The 17925-nt window shown below is 34.5% G+C and overlaps 1 long non-coding RNA gene across 3 annotated transcripts; it reads left to right on the top strand.

Moving 5' to 3' along the window:
- The first annotated feature begins 3181 nt into the window (after positions 1-3181).
- On the top strand, positions 3182-8663 carry LOC133782553 (uncharacterized). Of its 3 annotated transcripts, XR_009870576.1 has the most exons (8): positions 3182-3511; positions 4244-4320; positions 4522-4567; positions 4890-4946; positions 5064-5138; positions 7583-7655; positions 8108-8315; positions 8403-8663. It is a non-coding gene; the product is annotated as an uncharacterized LOC133782553 (long non-coding RNA). The 3 variants fall into 3 exon arrangements; XR_009870575.1 differs by lacking the exon at positions 3182-3511 and having other exon boundaries at positions 3679-4320; XR_009870577.1 differs by lacking the exon at positions 3182-3511 and having other exon boundaries at positions 3679-4320; positions 8156-8315.
- The last annotated feature ends 9262 nt before the right edge of the window (positions 8664-17925 follow it).

The raw sequence follows: 17925 nt of genomic DNA on the forward strand, positions 1-17925 counted from the left end.
TTTTAGTTGCAGAAATTATTTTTCATAGATTGAACCTATTTGTTATATTGTATACTTTTCAAGCATATATCCATATGAATTTGTAAGCACACGCACACACACACACATATATATATGAAACAGTTGGAATGGGAAATGGTGAGAATGAGCCAGAGCAAGAGCGACAGTTGCAGGATGTTATAGTAGACAATACTCTCCAAGTTTCTTGTTTAAAATTAGATACCACTCAACTTGGCCGAAATGAGTTTCTAAATCAGATTTCTGCAGGTATTATAGCTTTATATTCTTCAGATTACATCATTGATGATTGGCTTTATATTCCATTAATAATCAACTCATTTTGCATCATTTTTATTTTGGGGTGAAAGATCCTATGAAACAAGGGCTAGTTAGGCTTGTTTTGGGTTGGTTGGGGAGGCTTGCATTTCCTCCATCTGCAACCCTTGTGGTGCCTCAAGCAAGGCCTTTCTTTTGCTGTGAGTATGTTATGTTCGGATGGATAATTTTGATTAATAAAATTTGAGTGTTGTATAGCAATGAAATTGTGTACATTCTGATTATCTTAACAGGTGTTTGCCCATCGTTCAATCCAATCAATGTCCCCAAGGCCAAAGGTGTGTATACAAAGTTTGTGAATTTTCTGTAGTATTTGTGAGTAGTTTATAATTGCTTGTTTTTCCTAACTAAATTTTACAAATTACAATAGAATTGTCCAACAAATGGAAGAGACAGGAGAAGATCTTTTGGGTATCTAAAGCATGAATATAATGTGTTTTGGTACATATAATCTAATGTTCTAACCTTATTTTGATTAATAATATTATTGTGAACTTGTGTACATTATTATATTCACAGGTGTTTTTTCATCGTTTATTCCAATCTATGTCCCCAAGGCCAAAGGTGGTGTGGATACAGTTAATTATAGAGCCTTAGGTCAATGATATGAAACAGTTGGAAATCTTCTTTTACAAGCTCAGTTTTTTCTTACATATATTGGATTACTCAGGTATTTTTGCTTAGTCACCTTTGGCTCCATTTTGCTAAGAGCGTCCATATCACACATGTAACCCAGCCTTTGAATTTGTCAAAGTTGATAAGCTAGATTAACTACCATTAATATTATGATATTGTCTTATAAGTTATATCTTACCTTCATGTGATTCTATGTGCAGCAACCGTTGCAACTTTGACAGATCTTGGCTTCCTATGGTTTAGAGAATTTTGTTTGGAATCATCTCGTGTCAAGAATAATCATCTGAGCGGATAAGGATGATCAATTCACGATACATTTTGAGCTTTTCGATTTTTTACATCAAGTCCTTAATGTCGTAGAAGTAGAGACTCTGTCATCTACACAATCACCCAGGAATCCTCACTTTTCCCAGATATGCAAGATTGCCTTCTATTTCTTTTAAAAAAGCCATCCATCTATTTTAAGCTTATACTATTAAGATTTCAAAATCAATAATCAGGATCATTCATGTATGTTAGTATTATCTGCATTATCTGCTTTTAAATTATTGTTCTGATTTTTCTATTGAATGAGCTTTCTATATAATTGATTTCTTACTATTAATTAATCAAGCTTTGTGTGCATACAGTAGAGAAAAATAGTACTTATGAAACAATTATATCATCAACGTTGCTTAGTTTATTCTTTATAAAAGGGATTTGATTTCTGTGTTCTATTAAATTGGGTCCTTGACTTTTTTTTAGTTTGGAAATACATTATAAAGTTTGATAGAAATTTTTGTTTGTCTGGAAAAGAGAAATCAGAGAGAATTTCCATTGCTTTTGTATTTGCATTTTTTTATTGTCCTTGGCTTTGCATTTGTGATTGTCTTTTGTATGTGGTGTCCTCTCTCGGAAATAATTTCCATAGAATTTTTCTTGAAGTAATTTGTGATGCTAGATAATAACAATAAAATATTTCTTTGTTTATTTTGCAGATGTGAAAAGCGAAATAGAAAATGATACTTAATTTTGAAGGCTTTGTGTTGGGCAGATGTAGAATATTTTGTGCAGAATGTAGTAACTTTTCAATATGTTGAATATTTAACACTACTTGAATACTTAAACACTACTACAATCTGGACATCAGTCATCGGCCATGAGATGTCGGTTCTGCTTAAACTGACTTACCACATGTTCATAAGTCGGTTTACACAGAACCGACTTATCATGTATAACAAAGGTAAGCATGGGAGGTCAGTTACGTAGGAACCGACCTCCCATGCTTGAAGATGTCATAGTAAGTCGGTTCTTGCAAAACTGACTTGCCATGTTAATCATGGTAGGTCAGTTCTGTGTGGACCGACTTACTATGTCCTACATTTCTAACATGGTATGTCAGTACTATATGAACTGACTTATCATGTCACATTTTTATTTATTTTAAATTATTTGAATTTTTAAATACAATAATTTATTTAGTAGTGTATGAAATAAATGTAAAAATTTTATAATTTTCAATCTACATTATAATGTTTTGAAATATAAATAGGTGAATTAAATTAATCAATTATTTATAATATAAAAAAATAATTATATTTTATAATGAAAAAATATTTTAATTGAATAGTATATATAATTTAAAATAAAAAAAAACTTTATAAATATTTTAATGTATTTAATTAATATTTTTTTAAATGACATGGAATGTTGGTTGTGTAGGAACTGACTTTTCATGTGACATGGTAAGTCGGTTCTATGGACTGACCTATCATGTCATTATAAAAATATATTGTTAAAGATAGTCTAATTTGTTTTTGTATTATTTGAATTTTAAAATATATTACTTTATTAAACAATACATATATATAATTGATTTGTGAATGCAATAAGTATAAAAAATATATACTTATTAATATTACATATATTATAATTTTTGAAATATTAATTAATTAATTATTCGGAATTAAAAAAAATTAATTTAGTTGTTAATAAGAAAATATTTTAATTTATAAATGACATATTTATAAATATTTGAAAAAAAAAAACTAAATAAGTTAGAGATTTATAATTTTAAAACAAAATATCAACATAATAAACTTATATATTTGTTAATTTTAACATCATAAGTCGGTTCTAGAACAGACATATCATGCTGCATCATAAGTCAATTGCTAATGCACTGACTTACCATGTTAAAATTATATATTTTTAATTTTAATAGCATAAGTCGGTTTTAGAAATGACTTATGATGCTACATCATATGTCGGTTGGTATTGGAGACATACCATGTTAAAATTAGGGTGAAAAAAAAAAGCACAAATAAAATTAAGTATCCCGCGCTCTTCTTCTTCTTCATTGTACACCCCCGGGAAAAAAATTTCTTCTCGTCTTCTTCATTCCGCCAGCAACCCAAACTGCAGCGACTCTCCCTCCTCAACTCCGGTCACTCAGCTTCACCAGCATACCGTTCGGCAACAGCCCCTTCCGTTGTTCACCAGCGGTCTCTGGTCGTGGCAGCATCTCTCACTGCGTTGTTCACCAGCGGTCTCCGGTCAGGTAGGTCTCTTTTTCTATCACTCCATATTTATTCATATATATATATATATCGAAATTGATGTTCGTATTTGTACTGTAATTAGTTTTTTAGAGTAATAATGAAATAAGTGTTTCTCTGTTATATCGACATTGTGAGAAACATATATTGACTGGGGCACACTTTGGTGCATGTTTTACACCATCAAGGTGGATTACAAAAAGGGGGCTTCTATGGATGTCAGTGATGCCGAGGAATAAGTTTTTTATTTTTAGGTTATCTTGTTAGCCACAGTTATCCTTTGCCTTGATTTTTTTGTTTTCATTTTTGGGAAAAGATTTATATCTGAAACTCGATTTACAAATGTAAGAAAATTTTGTATTCTGATATAATTAGCCCACTTATTAATTCTGTCATACTCTCTCTTTCTAAAGCCGTGACTGTTCAAACTGAAGAGAAAAGCCATATTAATGGTAATTGTTATAAGGTGATGAACAAGTCCAAATGACTAGGGAGTGTTTTTATTTAGTTCCAAAATAAAATGTACCTTTTTCACTTGAATTATACATTTAAAATAAGTAGATAAAATTAAGAAAAAGCTCTGTGCCTTTATAGACTTATCAATATAACTTTGTGGATGAGAGTTGACATGGTCAGATAACATCATATCAGATACATAAGAAGATTAAATCAGTCTTCATTTGATAACCTTGAAACTGGATTTTGATTGGTAATATCTCGTTCAATATCAGCAGTTGAGGGAGTAGAGTCTACCGAAAATGGTTGATCTATTGGACTTGCATCATTGCTAGTTAAGGAAGAAGTAACTGAGGTAATCCCATTATTAACTGTTGTGGTCCCTACTGTAACAGACCTGGAAATCAGTCCTTGAGACTCCATGGCTTCCCTTGCTGCTTTCTCTTTGGCTCTTCTAGCTCTTTAATTAATATTTATATGCTTACATCATATGTATAACATGTTGAATTTGGACTATTTTATCACTTGAATTTTGGTTTGGTTTTGTTTTATGCAGAAGAGGAAGAAGAAATTGAGATGCTTTTGGAAAACTACCTCCAAAGGTTAGTTAGCCTCCCCCTTTTCCCTAGCATAACAGAGAGAGAAGTGTAAAAGCTATTTATTTTTACAGTAATATATAGTCAAAAAGCTCTATGTGTTCCTTTTATTCTGTTTTGTGTCCATAGATATATAATGACTAATTGTTACTGATCCTGTAAGATAATTACATTAAAAATTTATAATATGTCACGCATTTAGTAGAATAAACACACATACTGGAGCATATATATATATGTGTGTGAATGTGTTTGAGTGTCCAGTAAAGCATCAGCCAACACTATGATTTAATTTTCTTTAATCTAATTAAATAAATATTTCCAATAGACAAGACTTGAAAGTATAACTGCAAGCAAGACTGGACAATTTGCTGTCGTTCTGGAGGTAGTTTTTATTTTTTGTTGGTTTTGTTGATCAATAAATTTTTTATTAAGTGTTTATTTGTTCTTATAAACATGTACAAATATAACATCTAAATCAGTTGTATCCTTCTCTATATAGGTTTTCAAAGTTGCGTCAGCTCTCTTCATGGTAGATGTCCGAAAAGCTGCTGGGGACACTCTTGAATATCACAAGGTTAGCCTTCTGTTCAAATTTGGGGGTATGCATATGCTCCCTTGAACTATATATAATGGTCCCAATAGCGTTATGTTTGGACTAGAAGCAAAAGGGTATCCTAAATGGAAGAAAGTGACATTAGATTTAACAATCTGTTCATTAGTTTAGATTGGTTCATAATAATCTGAGAGTTTGAGACACATGAACAGATTGTTACAAGTCGTACTAATTATTTTATTTGTTTGAGAAGCAAGACCAGATCACATTTCTTGTATTGAAAATACTTTCTTTACAGGTATGCACATCATGAATGGAAATTAAATTGGAGAGTAACTCTTTTCAGCAGCCAAAAGTGCTCTATACACTCGAAACTTTTATTACCTTAAAAAGAAAATTTCCAAGAAACATGCTCAGGCTTGGCTAGCCTTTGGCCTTTTAACAAAGTCAAACAGTTGTATTTCTTCTACCTCAAAATAATCATATTAAATTCATATATCTCACTAGTGCATCTGACATGTTCTTTATGAAACGGATATACACCTACTGAGTTTCTAGCAGTACATTTTTATAGTCCTAAATAAGAAAGTAAACTGGTCTTGACTTTAGCGAGTGCACTTTATTGTTATTTCTACTATTATGAGTAACATATACAGTATTGTTGAATAGTTTATTGTTGAATATGACAGTAGTCTCACTGGTTTGATACCAATTAGCTTGACCCTTTTGTCTCAATTTGAGTCCCAACATTTTACTATCTTCACTCCCGTGAAATCCCAGCACTGAAATCTCTCCCAAACGACAATAATTTCAGCAAAACAGAAGGAGAGAAAAAATAGATAAATAAGAAAAAATAGAAGGGAAATGATCAGTTTACCACTAGAATCCATAGCAAAATGAGCAATGATGGAATGAGTATTTCAGAGATGAAAACCAGATAGATCCACTACAATAGTACACCCCCAAAAAGACCAAAAGGTTTATTGGAGTCCTCTCAAATTAGAGGCTCTGATAATCTGAAGCACCAAAGTTGTCGTTTTGCATAGGTAGCAAAGTCAGAGCTTTCAGTAACTAGTACCCTTTAAAGTGATCATTTTGCTGTAACAGAGTCAGAACATAGCCAGAGAGAGCTGAAGTTTTTTTAACATAAAACCCACAACTACGGCTGTGAAGAAAAAGATAGCCCTTTTGACCAGTGACAATGAGTTTCTCTTTAAAGCTAATCTCACTGTAAATCTGCCACCTTTCCTAATGGAGGTGAAGGAGGAGTTGTTTTCTTCTCTCTTTTCTCTGTTTGCTTTTCATTAAAAGAAGATAAGTAGATTCATATAGCCTTTAACATGCTTTTGCTAATCTTACAATGTTGAATAGTTTATTGTTGAATATGACAGTAGTCTCACTGGTTTGATACCAATTAGCTTGACCCTTTTGTCTCAATTTGAGGTTCTTGATGGAGCCAGCTTGGCCTTTGGCTTAGTACAAGAACTGCAGTGATTTAAAAAACTGTTCTTTATGAAACAGTTTTGACATATTGACAATTTATTTTGGAGTTCAATGATGATAATTCTTAATAATTTATGCTCCAGGTCTAGTCTTGCAAGCTATATTTTTTGGCATTATCATTGATTCTGAAAGTGCACAGAGAAGAAAGTATGCCAAATACATGTTTTCTACAACTTACACAACATTACTTGATGCCCCTTTTTTTGCGTGCTTAGGTCTCTTCATTTTGATTTTCTTGTTTTATTTTCATTCCTCCAATAGGCAATTTGGCTAGTTTATTAGTTTGTGTATGTACGTTAAGAAAACATGTTTTTATTATTATATTTTATTTTATTATTTGAAATAATTGATGAGAGAAAAACTGAAAAACAATAATGAAAGAGTGAAATTGAATTGAATGAAAGCTGATTTTCCCACTGCTATTTTTGAGGTTCAATTTTGAAAATGACAAGCCTATTTATTTAGTTTAAGGGGTAAAATAGTAAAATAAGCACATTATAACATTCACATGCCTAACTCATAAATGTGTGGACCCAAAATATATAATTAAACATCCAACCGACCATAATTATCAAAATTATAATTAATTACTTAAAAAAATATTATTATTTTATTGTGCATAATATTTAAATGCATGTTCAATAATCTAATAAATATCATACCTTTATAATTCTAAATTTTTAACAATTATTTTTATTTATTTATTTATGAGTCATTTGATAAAATTGTTAATTTTTTGAAGTTATTTTACACTTTCGTCTAGTTTTGATAATTTTTTTACAAAATAGCCTCCGACACTAATAAGTTAGCAATAGCCTCCGACAATCATAAATTATATAAGTTAGCAATAGAATATAAATAATAATAAATATATAAATAAATAAATAAAACAAATGGTGTTAGTTTCGCTTCATTGACTCAGAAACTTCAAATGGGGCTTATAGATTAATTTTATTTTGTAGGTTTTTGGTGGAAATATTAGCAAGGATCATTACCAAGTGAATTAATTTGCTTGATTATTGTTAATTGCAAGAGGTATGGATGTTTTTTTTTTTTTTATAAATATTATTATAAAAATGTTAGAGGAGTTTGAATATCTTGAATATTCATCCATAGTGAAGTAGGTTCTGTGATTAAAATTGTGTGTTGCGGTGATAATGGAAGGTTGAGAACTTGTGTGTTTTAGTGAAGTAGTTTCTGGGAAATTTATTTGTGTGCTGCGGAGATATAAGGAAGAAACTTATTGTGTGTTGTTTGAATTGCTTGGTTCTCTATTGACAGATGGTTATGTCACTATTACAAGGGAAATGTTGCCCAAATTCATCTAGAATTATGTTTTATTTTCTTATATTTAAATTATGTTGTGCTTGCATTGTTCTTGTTTGATTGGTATAGGGATGCTCTGTCAAAATTTAAGTTAAAAAGATAGTGTAATAATAGGAATATGACAGCGCTAAAAATTTGTTATGGGAATTTTCTACGTGCAGGAGAATTTTAGTCCAATTTTAGGGAAACTTTTGTCGAATTTTTTCTAGGAAATGGACAAGAGTTGGATAACAAAGGACAGACATTCAAAAGAGTATGAAGAGGGAGTCAACAACTTTATTAAGTTAGCGTTAGAAAATACAACAGATCCTTCCACCAATGAAGGACTTCGTGACAAATGAGTTTTCAATGCGATGGCTAACTAATAATGTAAGTGAAAATATTCATTATTAAAGTTCTAGCTTTACCTTAAGATTAAGTATATTAATTCAACTCATGCAATGAATTTTGTTTTAGTGTGGCGGGAAGAACTATTACACAAAGGATGAGATCAATGAAGTACGTGAAGAATGGGCACAATGCGTCATGGATTTGATGAGTACTACATAGGTCCACTCACTTTTGTTAACTTAGACTTTTAATGAGATATACTTACAATGTTAACTTAGACTTTCTTGAAGATATACACACTTTTGTTGCCTAACTATAGCTTACAATGCTTATGTAAGTCATTTTGTAATTAACTTAAGACTCGTTATTTTAGATACTTAGTTCAAATTCTAGTATTTTATATTATTGTGATATATGTTTTGTTTTGTTCAGTTTGTTTGTATAAAAAAAACATGATTTGTTTTGGGCATAATACACTTTTTAAGAGAAAAAAAACACCATAAGTTGGTTCTACTAAAAGTGACAATAGATGTCTACACCATAAGTCGCCTGTGAACCGACATATCATGTTTTACACCAGAGGTCGGTGTACAACCGACCTACCATGTCTTACACTAGAGGTCGGTTTGCAACTGACATCTCATGTCTTACACCAGATGTCAGTTTTCCACCGACGTACCATGTCTTACACCAGATGTCGGTTTGGCGCCAACTGACCTACCATGTTTTTACATCATAAGTCACTGCATGGGAAGTCAGTTCCCAACCGACTTATGAACATTCAGATGTCAGTTTTTAACTGACTTATCATGTAATTTTTGTAGTAGTGAAAGAACATTTTGTTGTTGATGACAGTGTTGAATGTTTTAAACTAATTTGTGGATTGTTAATACAATGTTGAATGTTTTTACTTTTTGTTATTTGAAAATCAAGTTAATTTGATGATGCTAGTATATATAAGAAAGCTAATTTTAATTATATGAATAAAAAATAAAAATTTAATAGAATTAATTAGTGTTATATAAATGAATATATAATGAGAATTTAAACTTATCTAAATATTAAAATAATACGAAAAATGTGTTATAATATCTATTACAATAACACTTTTTATAAGTAAAGAATTTTGTTATGCAAACTTCATTATATAACACAAAAAATGTGTTATACTAAAGTGTAGTATAACACAAATTTATAAGTATTGAAATGTGTTATATAATCGACTATAAATAATATAATTAAACACTTATCTATTTATTAAAATAATACAGAAAGTGTGTTATCGTTGACAGTATAATAACACGTCTATATAACAATGATAAATGGTTATGTAAAGTACCCTGACCTACGATAACATAGTTGGTCTTAACACGTCAAAAAGTGTTGTGGTATGTTTTGATAACACATTTTTGGTCTTACTAAAAGCATTTTTTCTTGCAGTGCACCCTCCAAACTGTCAAACATGCAAATACTAAAGCCTCCAACTAAAACCACAGAACTATCAAGAAGAAATTTGAATTTAAACCCTTACCTCTGAGATGATAACACCCTTGAGCTAATCCACAACTTTCCCAAGTACAATCCTTCAATTTCCAAAGCTTGATTCCTCCGATTCCTCAAGATCCTCAAACCACCAAGAAGAGGGAGAGAGAGTTACAGGAGAGAGAACGTATTTCTGGTATTTTTTACTCTATTTCTTAGTTTCCATTTAGCTGAAGAATACTCTAGTTAATCTCTAATTAGGCACCAAATGACCTAAATACCCCTAGGTCAAACCAATCTCTCCAAAGCCCTTCAAGGGAAATTCTGTCTATTGCCACTTCCCATAAATCTTCGAGTGTTCTCTAAATCCCCAACTATCTCAAAATAATAATCATTTCATCTCCCATTACCCGATAAATCCCGGCAATGTACTAAAATACCCCTAAGCTCACCCCGAGCCGAGTATTTTACCCCGCTGTGACTTTTTCGCTACCTTGCTCATTAGGATCACCTCGAGTGGTCTCAATCCAAATATATCCACATAATAATGTGGTCTCAATCACATAGACTAAAATTTACAATTATACCTTTAGCTGGTCAAATTACTAAAATGCCCTCCTTATAAGAAACGGGCCCACATACACATTTAACATTTCTAAACTTGTAAGCATAATTATATTTAATAAAATTCACATAATAACATGCTCATACATTATTAACACATAAATAAAACAATTATTGCCTCTCGGCCCCCTAATCCAGGCACTAATTCATATTAGGGAATTTCGGATGTTACAAAGAGTTTCTCGTTTGTAGCATACCCACAAGCCAATGGGCAGGTCTATGCTGTGAATAAGACCCTGAAGGCAAGCTTGAAGAAAATACTAGATGAGGCCAAGGGATTGTGGCTCGAGCACCTCCCAAAAGTACTATGGGCCTATCGGACATCACATAGAACTTATACGGAACATACCCTATTTTCCCTATCCTTTGGAAGCAAGGCTATGCTCCCAATTGAGGCAATGGTAATAACCCATAGATAAAAGACGTTTGACCAAGATAATAACCATGAGCTTCTTAGTGCGTCCCTCGATCTGATTGAAGAAAAATGAGAGGCATTGCAAATACATCTCGCCCATTATCAATAGAAGATCACTCGAATTTCCAATTCAAAAGTATGCAGACTTGGTTTAGGCGATCTGGTTCTTCAAAGGGTTTTTGGGAAAATAAAGATCCCAAAGACGAGGTGTTAAGGCCAAACTGGGAATGACCATATCAAATTGTAGAGGTCCTACGCGAAGGAACTTTCAAGCTAGCCCGGCTAAATGGGGAAATAGTCCCACAGACCTGGAATGTCCTACACTTAAAAAAGTATTATCAAATGTTTTGTTGTCTTTAATGTTTTCAGATATACCATATATGTAAGGCTTTTCTATAAAAGCCATTTCAATTTAATAACAGTTGGAATATTACATAACCAATTTAATTGTTTTGTTATCACGAGCTTGCTTTGTAAAAGCAACAAAGAACACTTATACGTTGTGGTTGTTTGAGGGGGGGGGGGGGGGGGGGGAGGCACATAACTAAGGAGAATTTCTAAGAGTTCAACTTATTCGGATAAGGATTCAAAACATAGAGGTTGGAGAAATTGATTATTCATCGACTACTTAAAGCTCGAGTTTTCAATAAACCTAACACGAACTAAGTTTGAGAAATCATTAAGACCCTGGATATAACCATGTTCGAGGCCTGATTCCTATCAGGTACAATTCTATTAAGCTTATAAAAAAAAAACCCTGGACATAACCAAGTCCGAGGCCTGAATCTTAAGAGGTATGGCACAAACAAGCGAGTAAAATCTTAGATACAACTAAGATATCGATAAAATCTATCTTGCTCTAAAAGTCAACCCCTATGATTTCAAATGTACAAGAATCTAAGGATTCATAAAAATGAGAAATAGTAGACTAAGGGAAACACAAATAGATCACAAGTTAGATGTATATTCAATTGTAGGCAATTGTTTTTATCCAAAGGGACTTAGTTACAAAATTTAAAATAATAATAATAATAAAAAGGGTAAAAATAAAAGTCACTGGGCTCCGTCAGCTCATACCAGAGAAGTCACGTCCTCGCCATGCCCCTCAGCAGCTCCAAAAGCTTTGCCGGTCTCCGATGGTTCCAGTGAGAACTGAATCTTAAAATGAGCAAGATATGGATCCCACAGCTGGGGCTACATGAAAGAGAAGTTCACATCCTTGTTGAAAGCCTAGAAATGGTAAAAGTATCTCCTCCATTTGAGAAAATGACTCTGTCGCTTCCTCTTTGTCCATAGCCTCGACCTTGATCAGTTTCTTCTTGAGTTCTTCATTTTTGGCCTGAAGCTGATCCACGCGATGACTCACCTCCACGACTTGATTCTAGGAGGCAGATAGAGCAGCATTTGCTGACCGCTCGCCCTCCTGAGCAGATACCAAGGCGTCTTTGGCGGCCTATTCTCTCTCTTGAGCAGCACCCAAGGCAGCTCAGAGCTCATCCTCCCTAGCTTTAACTCGAGAAATTCCTCAAAATTGGGTCAGGATAGACTGGAGAAGAATGAAGCAAGTCAAGAATAGTTTATTAAAAAAATAAGTAAAGAAAAAGAAAAAGTAAGGAGAGTGAGAGGGGCTCACAATGAGGTTCATCCCCATGGCAGATTCGAGGACATCCTTAGGAGTCCGCTCCTCTATGGCCCCTTAAGTCTCTGGTGTGGGCTTTGTAGGCATGGCCAACCATGTGGCTTGTCGTCTCATACACAATACCTCGAAAAGCCTCGAGGATCTTGTCCAAGTCAAGTGGCTTGACCGAATCTAGATATTAGGAGCCTCACCTTGGATCACTTGAGGATTTGAGAGGGGTATGCGTCGAGGAGGAGGAGGAGCTTGCTGAACTGTGACTGTTGTTATAGGAGCTAAGGGAAGTTTCTTTTGTGGCTGCTCCCGAATGGAGTTGGCACCCTTATCCTTAGTCGGAGGCTCGGTGGTACCCCCAGTCTTCGGAGCTGATTTCTTCGTCACCTTGGGCCTCTTCACCACGGGACCAACTCTGGTTCCTCTAGCTTTGAAAGCACCCCTCAAATCTGGGGCTTCTGGTAGCTCCATCTCTTCACCTAAAAAGAAGTGAGTAGAGTATTCAGACTAAAGAAGTAATTATTCAAAAGTATTATAAACACAAGAAGAAGTGTAAGACCCCTACCCTCCAGGCTAGGGGAGGAATCTATTACGATCAACTAGGGGTTATTGACAGAGCTTGGCAAAACCTCTAACTCTTGGATTAACGGGGGTATGGGAGAGTCTAAGTTATGATCTCTTGGATCATAGGGGGTTCAGGTCCTTCCTCGGGGCTGGACTCATCTACGTACTACCTAAAACCAGGGGCATACGCACTCTGATGCAAGGAAGGCCAGGACCTACGATTTTTCCCATACTCCTAAAATATGGTGGACCTAAAATGAAGAGTGTTGTCAACTTTGATGGTACATTTGGGGAGTTGTGGTCATAGCGTACCACCAAATGGTCCACGCAATGGAGGAGGGTTGTGTTTAGGTCCGGGTCAGTGGGGTGATGACTAACGAGCTGGTTAGGGTTGAACCGAATTAGCCTATAACTGGCAACAACCTAATCTAACTCTCAGTAGGGGTATGTGTTACCTTGGCCAGAGGGGCCGGCTGCTGCCGCGGATGCTACTCGTTCGGGATCGGGCCCTTGATTATCTTCAGAAGCTCACCTTTTGTACCCAAGTAGTGCCACATTTTCTTCCTCCTCGACGTCTTTCACGAACTGACGATAGTCTTTCCCCTGGGAAAGTAGACTAGACAAGGTCTCATACTGACCCAAAGGGTCACAACCCGCTCTGTCCTCACGAATATAGCTTCACAAAGAACGAATTCAGTCAGAATTCTTAAACAGAAAAAATATATAGTGCGTAAGTGGTAAAATTTTCACGTGCTGAACTCATAAAGATAGATGACTTACGAGGGTGGTTAAAGTATCGATGGTCACAGCTCTTGAACCCATTTCACATAAAGAACAAATCTTTATAGTCATTTGCGTCGCTGGGGAGGTATGACAAAGGAAAAGTTGGGAGAACGAGCGAGGTAGTAGAAACCATCACCTCGCCCCTTCAGGTTAGGACTTGCTTTAAGGCATAAGAAGTACATGTTGTCTGCCGGATTGGGGACCTCTCACTCGTACCTCAAAATTAAATATTTTAACCCCACCAAAATCCTATATGAGTTTGGAGGGAGCTGGAATGGAGCAAGTTTAACGTAGTTCAGAAAGTCTACGAAATACTAGCCCAAGGGGAGAAAGGCACTGACCTTCAAGTGGTCATCACTCCACGCCCCGTAGTCATTTTGGAGGGAGGCGCAGCTCCACTCTCCCTCCAGCACAGGTTAGGCCAGAAGCCATTCAGGTCCCATCTCTATCCTATGACTCAGTAGGATCTTGATAACTTTCCTCTGAGTCGTTATCCGGGAGACTATGTGCTAGCCTCGACGAATGCGTCAGGGTTGACCACAATTTCTCTCTCTACCATAGGATCAAAATGAGGAATGGGAGAGTCAGAGGTGACCTGCTTTCCCTTGTCCATGTTTCTGAGCAGAAGAGATTGCAGTGTTCTTCTTTGCGGATGCCATAATTTGGATCGCTTAACGACAAAGCGGTCTATTAGTAGGCGACCTAAGATGATTTCTAGCTATGGTTGGGGAGATATGGAAGCCTAAAGCTTTTACTGGTTTACTTTCAGGATTTGTAAAATTATATGAGATAAGCTGTGTCCTAGCCTCAATGCATGGTCACACTAGGACCACGCACTTCGATTTCTTAAATTCCCTAATATTTCGGGATCTGTGTATTAGATCCGTCAGACCCACTACTTTCCATTTGAAAGTGGTTTAATGAAAAAACGCCTAAGAAATCATTACCTTTAAGCTACCTAGAACCAAACCTAAAACCCATTCGGCTTCTACACCCCAAACATGTATTCAAACCGATTTACCTTTAGAATTTTCTTTGAAAAAATCTATAAAGTTTGCCTAGTTTTATGAAAACCTTGTTTCTAAAGAAGAAAAATATCGTTCATTTAGCCTAAATTGAATCCTATCAATTATTTATAAATGGACGTATCCTAAACAACATTGGACAAAGGATGTTTTTCACAGTAAAACAAGAAACTCACTAGAAAATAAGGAGTTGAATAAATAAAACCAGGTGAGGAAATACTGACAGTTTATATGATCAGTTCAAAGAAGTGTCGATGCGTCCACAGGAAATTTCTTGAAAGCCTCTGAGAATCCGAAAGGTGAAGTAGGGTTTTTGGGAGAAGTTGGAGCAGAAAAAGGGAAACTTTGTTTTTTGAAAAGGAAATTTTTTGAAGGCAAAGGCGGTGAGGGTTCAATTCTGATCACCCTAATGATACGTAAACTATGAGAATTAACTTGGGCCATCCGATTGGGTTAGCTTGACATCCAAAGGCCATGATTAAAATGAACCATACGGCAGCAAAAAGTTACAGGACAGTTGTCACAGTCCTCAAAACACAAATAGACGCCAATTGTAGGCAGCCACCTGTCCAGTACTTGAGTAGTGGGCAGGCATGATTTTACATGGAAGACACCTAAAAGACCCTAATGTTCATGTCAGGAAGTGATGACGTCAAGCACGAGCAAGAGGTTGGGGGGAAAATGTTGTACCCTAAAATTAGTACGAGTTCAGTTACTCAGCTCGGGTACAACTGACAGATGAATATGTTGAAAAATAGCCAAGTAGAACATCTAATTACCAATGATGTGAGTAGCTCCAGACTCAGTCCAGTTCGTACATAACAAACAGGTTATTACCAGACCGCCTCTCAGGATGCCAATTGAGTTCGAGATTCAAATTGACAAGATCCAACTTTGGGCGCTCTGAGTCTTAGAATTTTACTTAGCTAGATAGTAGTAGTAGTAGCTTAGTATTCTAGTTTTCATGGTTATTGATTCAAGACGGGATTTAGTTGGAAACTCGTAGAGATAGTTATAGATTTTATAAGTTTAGCCTTTAGTTTAGAAATACTAATTTTAACATAAGGTTTGATTAATATAGCTGGTCCTAGAAATGATATTTATTATAACCTAAGGTTTAGATAGAATAATTAAGAACGCGACACTTGTCACATGTATGATTATTAAGGATTTAAGGATTTCAGATGAATAAATTAATAAAGGATAATCTTAGGAAGTCTAGAACCTTCCCTCATCTATTAGGATTATGTTTTACTCAGTCAAAGTTGTTTAAACAAAACTTCAAGTGTGCTAAAAGTGCGCAAAAATGTTTTTGATATATCAACGTATGTCGATATATTGTAGCTTTAGGGGCTGATATATTGCCTATGGGTGATACGAAAAACACGACGACTTTGCACGAAAAAAACCAAAAAGGCTCAAGATATAGGGGCAGGCGATATATTGCCTATAGGGGCGATATCTCAGCTCCCGTTGGCATTTTTGAAAATCTGTGGAATCCGAGTTAGAAATAGCCCTCAACAACTTAGACTTGCTCTTGAAAGTTTTTGACCGAGTTCTGGGCATCTATTGAATAAGAAATTCAAATTTTATTCAATTATTTATTCATTTTAAAAGGAGATAGTTTCACTACTTGAACTCTATAAATAGGACCTCTCACTTAGCCATTTGCATCATCATTCAAGCATTCTTCAGAGCCTCCAAGCTGCTAAGTTTTTTCTAGAGAGAAACACTAGGGTTTTGGGGTTAAAAACTTTCAAATATAAGCTTTTCTAAAACATGGGAAGTAAGATAGAGTGATATTTCGGTATTGAGGTATAGATCGAAGTTCTAATCTATCCAAGGTATTCTTTATCCTTAGGTTTAGTTCATAGTTCCTCATATTCTTTCATTTTCTTAAAAATCCTAACTTGTTATAATGGCTTTTGGTTAGGTATTTGAGTTTCTTGAAACTTAAGGTTTTCAGTAAGTTTCTTATCTTGATGGTTTAGATCTTCTCTTCATCTTATTTTCTTTAGGAAAACTTATGATTTTTACTTTTGGGTTTTAGGAGTTTCCAATCCCGCTCTTGTCTCCAATATCCCAGCTTTTGGTAAGGAAAATAGGTTAGATTTTATGTGATATGATCATGTTTATATGCTATGTTATGTTTATGTTTTATGTTGTAGTCACTTAGGAAATATAGTTTTCTTAGACAGCAAATAAGTAAATCCCAAGATTTTTATCATTATCATAGACTATAGTTATGATTAAACCTACCTCGAATAGTAGCAAGATGACCTAGACGGTTTATCATATACTATATTGTGTTTAAACCTACCTCAAATAGTAGCAAGAAGACCTAGATGGTTTCTATCACATACTATGGTGATGAGTTAATGACCATTAATATTGTAGTCCTATGTTTTACGTTTTTTCTTCATACATTTTATAATTTATGTTTTTACGTTTTATGACATATGATATGTTTTAGTAGTTTTTCCTTGCTGGGCATTAGGTTCATTCCTTTTTATTTTAGATGGTGCAGGAAAATAAGCTTGGAAGGCGGGATTGATTCATGGAAGCTTTGGCATGTGTATTGGGAGATGACTGAATGAATGGACTGATGGGAAAGATTCAGGATGACGTTTATGTTTTGAATCTTTTAATTATGTATTTATTTTTTTTCACATTTTGTAGTTGAAAAATTAATCAAAGGTTTTGTTTTTCATATGATTTTATGTAATAACAATGGGATCCCGTATTTTGGATTTTTTTATAATAAAGTTTGTTTATTTTATGCATGTATTCCAAAATAGTAGTTATGCTTAGTAGTTTTAATTGTCTGAGGTCTTTAAGTTAGTCGGGTCGTTACATTTGAACATGAGCTCGGGTGAGATATTCAGGTCGTGGTAACCTAGATAGAATGCACACTGAAGGATCCCAAGAGATTTAGAGGCTCATTATACACTCATTAATAACCAAATTGTATCGCATATCTATCATTTATTATCCGAGATAGCAGGAGTATATTCTATTATGTTATCAAATCATATCCCAATGTAAATTGGAATAACTTGTATTAAATGTATTCCTTATTAATTTACTCAATTACACAAACATGTCCTGAAAATTCCTCTATAAATA

This window comes from Humulus lupulus, chromosome 6 (assembly GCF_963169125.1).
Source record: "Humulus lupulus chromosome 6, drHumLupu1.1, whole genome shotgun sequence".
Taxonomy (NCBI): domain Eukaryota; kingdom Viridiplantae; phylum Streptophyta; class Magnoliopsida; order Rosales; family Cannabaceae; genus Humulus; species Humulus lupulus.